Below are 9,271 nucleotides of genomic sequence, written 5' to 3' on the forward strand. Positions count from 1 at the left end.
GTATTCATACAACTAATTTATCTTCTACCACTTAATGAGATAGATACGGAGCATAAGGAGCCTCCAGAGTGATTGTGTAATTTGGCTGCGTATAGTAGGTAATGATGTTAAAATTTTAATCCAGAATAATTATTACTTTGGACTGGGCTTTGAACTGAGGGCTATTTATTTGGTTTGTGTAATATACAGTGAACAACTGAGATGTATTGTAGGTCTACTAAGTGTATTTTATCTAAAGCTTGACAAATGTCTGCCCTACTTGGAAAATTAGCTGAACATGTTGCTATCTTATTCTGAATGTGTTCTATCTGTGGGGCCGAGGTTTTTGCACATTGGTCATTACCTACAAAGAAAATGGAGAATAGAAGCAAGTCTTTAGCAGTTATATATAATTTATGCTCTGTTTAAGTATGATTTTGCTTTCCTAGTTTCTTAGTTGTTTTTGATACAATGTATCCAATGGATAAATCATATTACAGATGCTGATCTGTGATAAAACCCAATAGTTTTATTTGACGTACATGCTTTATAGTCATATTTGTTAATCAGGAGATTTTAAAATCTGGAGTTTGGTATTGCACTGTAGTTGTAATAAGCAAGATCAGCTATAATTCATGCCTGCCTGAGAATATTATGAGACACACACAAGTCTCGTCAGCACATGCACCTCAGCTAATGCTCAGAACACAACTTTTCCATCCTTAAAAAACTTATATTTTCCACAGAGCTGTATCACAAAAGTCAACAGTTTTAACATAGTCCTTCGAACAAGGTTAAAACTATTAGAACTCACATAGCCATCTAACAGCCAATATGCCTAAGACGCCATTAAAAATCCAGTTGCAATTGTAGTTTAATTAAAAGGATACTGTTTATAAAGGTGAAATGCCTTTTTTCACTTCCCAGTGACTTCAACCCTTTGAAGGCTAGTTTGTTGTCCACTTCCCTCTATGAGCAAATGATGTGTGAAACTTCTAAGGTCATCACTTCTTTAATGCCCTAGTCACTGTGGACATTTGTACCCAGTGCCCTATGCACAATGACATCAGTATAATCCATAACAATAAGTATGCTTTCATGGATGTGTCCCACTGATGACTACCGTTTGTGACTCCCACTTACCTGCCTGATAGTGGCCTCCTTCAGGAAAGGTACTACAAAAGCTCAAACCAACCTAAAGCTCATGAGGAAATGTATGTGGTTGGGTGGGCGATGTCCATCTGGGTGGCTAAATTCCATACCTCCTGTGCTAACCTACACAATTAGTAAGATCTGTTCTCTCCCTGTTTATATACCACATAGCTGTGGTGTTTGTCCATGTACACTAAGAGAGGTCCAGGTTTCCATAGGTGAGAGAAGTCCTGTAATGTTTTCGGAAGAGCCTTCATTTCTTTCAAATTGATGTGTTCCTTCATTCCGGAACATTGGTTGCCATCTGCTCTGTACTTTGTGTGATCCTGTCCATGCCTCATCCAAAGAGTGTGAATTTTTTGATTAGGAAGGGTTGTGAAGGGAAGTCCTGGGTTGAGATCGACTTGCTCCTTCCATCTCCTCTGTAAGGCAAGGGAGGGGAGGGATCAGGGTGTCCAAGGAGTGGGATTGTTGAGACCAGGCCGATTTCAAATACCACTGTATTTTCCTCATGCAAAGTTTGGCTAGGGAAACCATAGTGATGGTGGCTGCCACAACTCCCAAAATTCTTATGACATTCCCTTACTGTGTAATTGGTAATTGTAATGTGTTACAGAGGTGAGATCTAGGAATAATTTGGGCAGGCTCAACATTCTTCTGCGGGAGAAAGGCAAGCATTTTCTGTGTGCCTAGTCTACAACACAGGAAAAGCAGGTCCTGTGTAGGAACCATGTGGGATCTTTTATAGTTAATTGTGAATCCCACATTTGTCAGGAGTTGGAGATTGAAGTCTAGATATTATAGAAGGGCACAGAGGGAGAGAGCTTGGATCAGCAGGTTGTCCAGGTAAGGCAAGATTTGAATTATTTCTGTACGGCAGAATGCCATCACTGGTGCTAAACACTTTTTGAACATCCTTGGTACTGTGGAAAGACCAAAAGGCAAAGCAGCAAACTGGAAGTACACTGAGCCACAGAAAACCCTGAGGAATTTCCTGCAAGTAGGATGAATAGGTATATGTTCAGATAGGCATCCTCCAGGTCTAGAGACACTAGAAAATCCAGAGAAGAATGAAAGGCAAGACATTGTGCAGAGAGAGCATTCTGAAAGTTAGTATTTCCAAGAACATGTTGGGAAGGGAACATACCTCTCAACTGTACAGATTTCTGCAGAATGTCCATATTTTGCCTCATATTTTTGGTCCATTTTTCATAAAATTGTGCTTTCAGGCAAATTAGTGGCAAAGACTGAAGTTAGAAAATGACAGACATTTGAGTTTCAGACTTCATACCCTTCAGAAAATGTATGCTAAAACAAAACCTGTTATTCCATCAGCTTTTTAAGTTTGTAAGAACAATATTTAAAAAAATTCCCTATTTTTGGGCCTTTGTCTCACTATTATTTATGGCTTTGTCGAGATTTCTTGCTCTAAGAAGTTGAGAGGTATGGAAGGGAATGGTCTAGAATGAGCATTCATTGGGCACCTTTTCTTTAATTTTTTCCAGAAAGATTCTGGAGTAGATGCCTTTCCATATAAAGTCTTTTCTGTTCCCTCCTTGCACAAGGTTTCCACACTGGCTGTTGTCCATTCTTGTGGCACCTACAAAATGAGCCAATACGCTACTGAGCACCTTTACTTAGGGATCCAATACAGCCACTGGGAATGTGGCAGTATGGTTTGTGATTGTAAAATGCTTTCAACTAGGATTGTGTCATGTGGTTTGTTTTTATTTACATAAATGTATGATGTATGTCGCAAGTGATGGTTTAATAAAGATGTTGCTTGTTAAAAAAAGGGGGGGCAGGAACTGAATAATTTATTTAATGTTGCTTAGATTATATGATAAATAGCAATATATGTGAAGCATAATATTTGTTAATGCTAATTTAATACAGTTTGATTACTTTACATACTACTTTAGAACTTAATAATTGATATCTTGCTTTATTGTTGTTATTATACAACTATTGTTAGTCTCTGAATTGATCCACTGTGCCCACTGTGTTACCCACATTAATGACCGAAAGATATTGATCTACTATTCTTCGTATTGTGCTTCCACCACTCCCCTTGTGAACAGTGAATTCTAGTAGAAATACAGGCTACATGGTACCCCAATTTAGGGATGCATCCATGGCCTACAAAAAGTGCAAATACTAATACTCTCAACAGTTGTTATATGCACAAACAAGTGAGAGAGCTTTGTTTTCTGCAACTGAAAGTCACATTGTGGCAATTCTAGTCTACGAACACAAGCTCCCAACAGTACACCATAAACAATGAGGGACTTACAATCCTCCACATCCATGATAATTCCCCACCCATAAATATCCCACACTCTAGGGTCAACTCCAGAGCACAAGAGAAACCACTGCATGCTGAGAAATCTGATTCTAGTACCAACACTGTGCAAAGATAAGACCAAATAAACACAGGTGGCACTTCTTAACTTCCCACACAAGCTCTGGCTCTTTTCCCAGCAGAGAGGTAATGTACCATTATCTTAACAGCACACTTCCATAGTCAGGATCAGCCCATCTTAATTTGTTCCAGTTGGGCCCTACACAGTTTCTGCTTGGGGCATTGGTTTGCTTTTGATGGTTATTAGTTTCCATTTTCCAAATAACCTGTTTCCTGGATCTGGGTTGAGTTAAAGGAATAAAGCAACAAGTATAACCCTGCTGAACCAAGTTTGAATTTATCTCAGGTGCCTAAATAATTGAGTGGGGTGAGGAAATATGTGACTTGCCTGTCCTAGGAGGAGGAGATGTGGCTCCCTAGTCAGCCATTGCTTTCATAGATGTGAATGCGCATTGACCTAGGAGATGTGGGCTTGGTTTATAGGGTGGCTCTGTGTGCATCTGTGTGTGTGTGTGTGTGTGTGTGTGTGTGCGTCTGTGTGTGTTCGCGCGTCTGTGTGTGTGTGTGTGTGTGTGTGTGTGTGCGTGCGTCTGTGTGTGTGCGTTATTATTAATGCGTTATTATTATTGTGTGTGTGTGTGTGTGTGTGTGTGTGTGTGTGTGTGTGTGCATTGTGTGTGTGCATTCTGTGTGTGTGTGCATTCTGTGTGTGTGTGCATTCTGTGTGTGTGTGCATTCTGTGTGTGTGTGCATTCTGTGTTTATGTGGAGCTCCCACATGTAAAGTAGATGGCACTGGATACCATATGGTGATCTGGAATTCACATCAGTCAACCAGAGGGTGGGACTAAGGAACCATAGAATTGTCCCATACATCCAAGTTCTTGTAGGGCTAGGAGGACTAGCTCTATAAGATGGGACAGGAGAAATGGTGGCATCTGGGGCTGTGGCAGGGAAAGGAATTGGGTCTACTTCACGTTGTCATAAGCTGACCATATCGAGTCTGATATTGTCGACACGACAATATCGAAAGTGAAGAACATTGTGCAAGTGAACGGAAATCTCCTTAAGGGGAGATTTCCATTTACCTCAATTAAGTGCGGTCTCGGAGTTGGTATATTTAAATAGGGGGGTTGTGGGGGGTGGGCCCCCCTGCCTACACCATTTAGTTCATTTTTTTAATTTTTTTTTTTTACGTTATTCAATGTTTTACTTAATCGATCAATAAAGTTTGAACTTTATTGATTCGATTAAGTAAACTTTCGATAATGTGATATAGACGCAAGGAATTCTAGTAACAGTAGCTCTCAACTAGTGATCACTTGGTAACTAGTATGGACGACATGCTGGAAGAAGAGTTGGCCACAATGAGTTTTGATAAACTGCAGTACAATGCAATCCTCATAACTGCCTAAATGACAGCCCCTCCAGATGGCTCTTCTTTCTACTCTGGAAATACTCAGTATGGAGAAGAAAGTGATCAAGTCTGACTGGGACAGGCTTGAGGATAGGTATGCAGGTACTGAGGCAAAAAAACACATACACACAAAAAAAAACATAACATCTAACTGACATAAAAATATGATTCCTGTGTAAATGGCCTTACACAAACTACTAAAATCCACTCAAGGGAAAGCACTACATTAAACAGTAACAGCTATAAAAATAAACAGGAAGTCTGTGAGATCTACTAACCTTACTATTAGTGGGGTCCAATACTTTAATGTGTTATATTAAGCCATTCTAGTATTTCAGTGAATTTTCTTTTTTTTTTCTTTTTTGCTGAAAATTTTACAGCTAAATCAGAGGTTAATACATTTTCAGAAATCACACCCCCTGGTCATCCAAGATGAATATATCACTTCTGCTTTAAATAGAGTAAAGGGAACTTCAAGTATCTGACCAGAATGAATTATTGTACGATACACAAATAAATCAGGAATTATCGGCTATGAAGTCACTATTCAATAAAGTGCTAGAAGAAAGTTATGCTCTAAATTAATGGTTACTTGCCAGCTATTATACCACTACACAAATGAGACTCAACTTTAAATATGAGGAACTTTAGCTGATAGTTACTGAGTTCGAAAGAGTTACCCACTTTGTGCATTGGTATTATATGGGATATTTTCCATTAGTGGGGTATCATACATTCTGAGATGGATCTGTTAATTAGGATAGTGTGACAGGGTAGGCTACAGCTTCTGCTTCTAATTGCAGATATTCAGTCGGTAGGTTGTCAGCAGCTTGCTTTGTTGGTTTGAGTTTTTGGAGAAGTTTTTGAATGGTTTTGATTGATACTGAATGAAAGTTAAAGTGGGTGCTATTGTCTTTTGTTTCAGGAGGAGGAGATGTTTTTGTTGGAGGGGGTTATTTGCAAGGGCTTGGATAGTTTCTGTAAAGAACTTGTTGAATAGTGTGGGGATATTGTCATGGTTATTTTCTGTTTTTGGTGAGGGGGTGGAAGTTTTCCATGGTAGTAAGAGAGTTGATTGTGGCCCAGAATTTTTGTGGCCTAGCATGTTTATTTTGAAGATTTTGGTAGTAGGAGATTTTGTCTGTTTTAATGAGTTTTTTTAGCTTTGTTTCATAGTTCAAGGTGTTTTGTCTGTCTGTTTGCATTTTACTCTTATGAAATTGTGTCTGGGCTTTGTTCCTATTTTTGAGGAATGCTTTTGTATTTTTAGTTATCCAGGGAGCATATTTACTTTTAATTCTGGTGGTTCTGGGGGGGGGGGGCATAGTGGTTAGGTATATTTATGAAGGTTGTATTAAAGTACTGAACTGCTTTATCGAGTAATAACTTTTTCAAGAGGGTCCAGTTACAGCTATTCAGGTCTCTGTTAAAGTTGTTAAGGTTAAATTATTTATTTCTAATTTCTCGTGCTGTTACCTGGGTCATTAGGGGCATTTTAAATCTTAGTAGAAATGTTGGATGGTGATCGTTGAGTGTGTCAGGCAGACAACCAGCAAGGGATATGAGAGAAGGATGGGATACAAGTATCCAGTCCAGTATGGCTTGATGTTTGGTTCTTTTATCAATTCTAGTGGGGAATGTAATAATTTGGGTTAATCCATGCAGGTTAATGTGAGAGAGTAGGTTTTGTTTGGAGCAGTTGAGCCAATCTATATTGAGTTCACCTAGTAGGATGTTTTCTTGGGGTAGGGAGTTGGATATCCATTCTAGTAGGTTTTCCATGATGGTACTATATTGTTACCTGGTGGGATATAGCAGCCTATGATGCTGCTGTATTTTTTGGGGTTTAATTTCAATTTGGCAAGGCTGAGTTCCATGTTTTTGAGGTCAGAGGTTGAGTTGTTCTAGGATGAGGTGACTTTTATATAGTACATCTATTTCCCCACCCCCTTTTCCTACTCTGTCTTTCTGAATGATGTTATACCCTGGTGTTGTAATTTCATTAGTGTGGATATCTGGTTTTAGCCAGGTCTCCATCAGAATGATGATTTCTGGATTATATCGTAGAGTATGGAGGTCATGGACTTTGTTCAAGATACTTCTTACATTAAAATTAATAATTAGTGAGTTTTTCTCCAGGTGGAGCAGGGCATTATTCAGATTGGGACTAGGGGTGAGTGGACCTGGGTTAGGGTGTGTGTCACCACAACATACGAGTTTTGTATTGAGGTATAGGTAGAGTGTGCTAAGTTTACTGATAATTAGGTGTTTTAATGTAGTGTGGGATTGCCTACATGTTGAGAGTAGTTTGTGGGAGAGATAGTGAATAGGGGTTGTTTAGTAGAGGTATGGTGCTAGGTGGGTGTATAGTTAATGGATGTAGATTGTTTTGGAATGATTAGGTTTTGTTGAAGTTGGACTTGATAGCTGGTAATTGATGCTAGTAGTACTAGGGTATTGATGGTTATAGAATATAGTAGGAGTTGTAGACTAGTTTTTTGATAGTGACGTCATTTTTTATTATTGGGGAGGGTGTGTAGAGTTTGTGGAGTAATATGGGTATAGTAAGGTGATAAGTGGTGTAGTAGGTAGAGTGGAAGGGTAAGTAGGGTGTCACAAGGTTCAGTAATGTGTTTTGCGGAGGCGTAATTAGAATGATAATTGGGTGGTTGGCTCTGCTAGGTTGGATTGGTCTATGGGAGGTGGGTGTGGTCTATGGGTAAAAGTGTAATTGAAGTGGGGTGGGTGGGAATGGGGGTAGGGGAGCGGAATGAGCCCGAATGGCAAACAGAGTGGGCAGAGCTGAGGAGGTGGAAGTAGCAGAAGAGACCAACAAAAGCCATCAGTGATACAGGCACTCTCGAGCCCAATGTTAGATCCAGCCTAACAACTAAAACTAAAACCATACACAAAGATGAAAATAAAAATTAATTGTGGAGCATCATAGTATTTTAGCATTAAAACAGAATTAATCACCATTAAATCATGGAAAACATGCTGCATTAACTAAAATTTTTTTGTAGAGTGTGATGTATTGTTGGGTATGTATTTTAGGAAAGGGTACCCCCAAGAATTTTTAACGGAAATTAGGGATTAAGTAGTGTTCAAGTGAACAGACAGCATTTATTGTCCTGTGAAAATTGCAAACAGTAATGTACATAATATGGTTGAAAACAACACTAGAACTTTAAAGCTTAATTGTATTAGAGCATATATTAAGACAGTCTACTTGGATAGTAAAGCCATTGGTGATTGTTTGATAAAGAACTGGGCGATCTTTTAAGTAGATAATACAATTCTTAAGAAAATAATAAGCAGCCCATGCTGATTAATAAGAAAGATAGGTCATTCAAAGCATTATTGGAGAGTTCTAGGAAAAAGTAATAAGTTACTAATCAAACACTAGGAATGATTAAGTGTGGACATTGCACACAATGCAAAAACATTCTGGTAACTAGTAGTGTCGCTATTAGAAATAAAATATATTTTGTCACAGGGCATTATTGTTGTGAGTCATAAAATGTGGTGTATATAGCTTTGTGTTCTAAGTGTTGTGCTTTTTACATGGGGCAAACCCAAGGATGCTTAAGAATCAAATTTATGAACACATGCAAGATCTACAAAAATTGAAGACCACAAATGCCCTTTTTAGAAACATACAAGAAAATAAATACCACAATTTTGCTTTGTAGTTATGGAGCAACTAAAAAAAGACAAAAGGGTTTTGTTACAGAAAATCATGTTAATAAATGTGAATTAAGATGGCAGATTTTAGTTAATGCAACGTGTTTTTTCTGGTTTGAATGATTCAAAAGCTATTAATTTGGTTTTAAAGTTAAAATACTATGACACAACATAGTTTATTTTTATTTTCATCTTTGTGTATGGTTTTACTTTGCATTTAGTTTTAATTGGTAGGTTGGGTCTAACATTGTATCATGTGATTTTAATTATGTATAAAAGAAGTGTCATTAATAACAGATTTAGTCCAGAGTATGTTCTATGCAGTATACGGAAAAAAAGTGCTAAACTTGTTCTAATAAATTTTGAGTTTGGAATACTGTTGCCTCCTTCTTGGTACCACATAAGTTATCAGTTTGTGTTTGGTGTGTTTCTGTGGAGTATTCAACTTTAGGCTTATAAATTTGGCAGACATTTTCTATAAAGTATTTGAAAGATGTATAATAAAATTACTTTTTAGGTCTGGATCACTATATTTTACTACATACACAGTGGTGTAGCCACAGCCATAGACGGCACATGTCTAACTAAATTATTAACTATGACCTAATAAGCAGTAGCACGGATTATGGTTCATTTGATGCCACAGTTCTGTCACACATGGGTAAGGTGTTTACTCAA

This window comes from Protopterus annectens, chromosome 13.part0 (genome assembly GCF_019279795.1).
Source record: "Protopterus annectens isolate FY-2018-M chromosome 13.part0, PAN1.0, whole genome shotgun sequence".
NCBI lineage: Eukaryota > Metazoa > Chordata > Ceratodontiformes > Protopteridae > Protopterus > Protopterus annectens.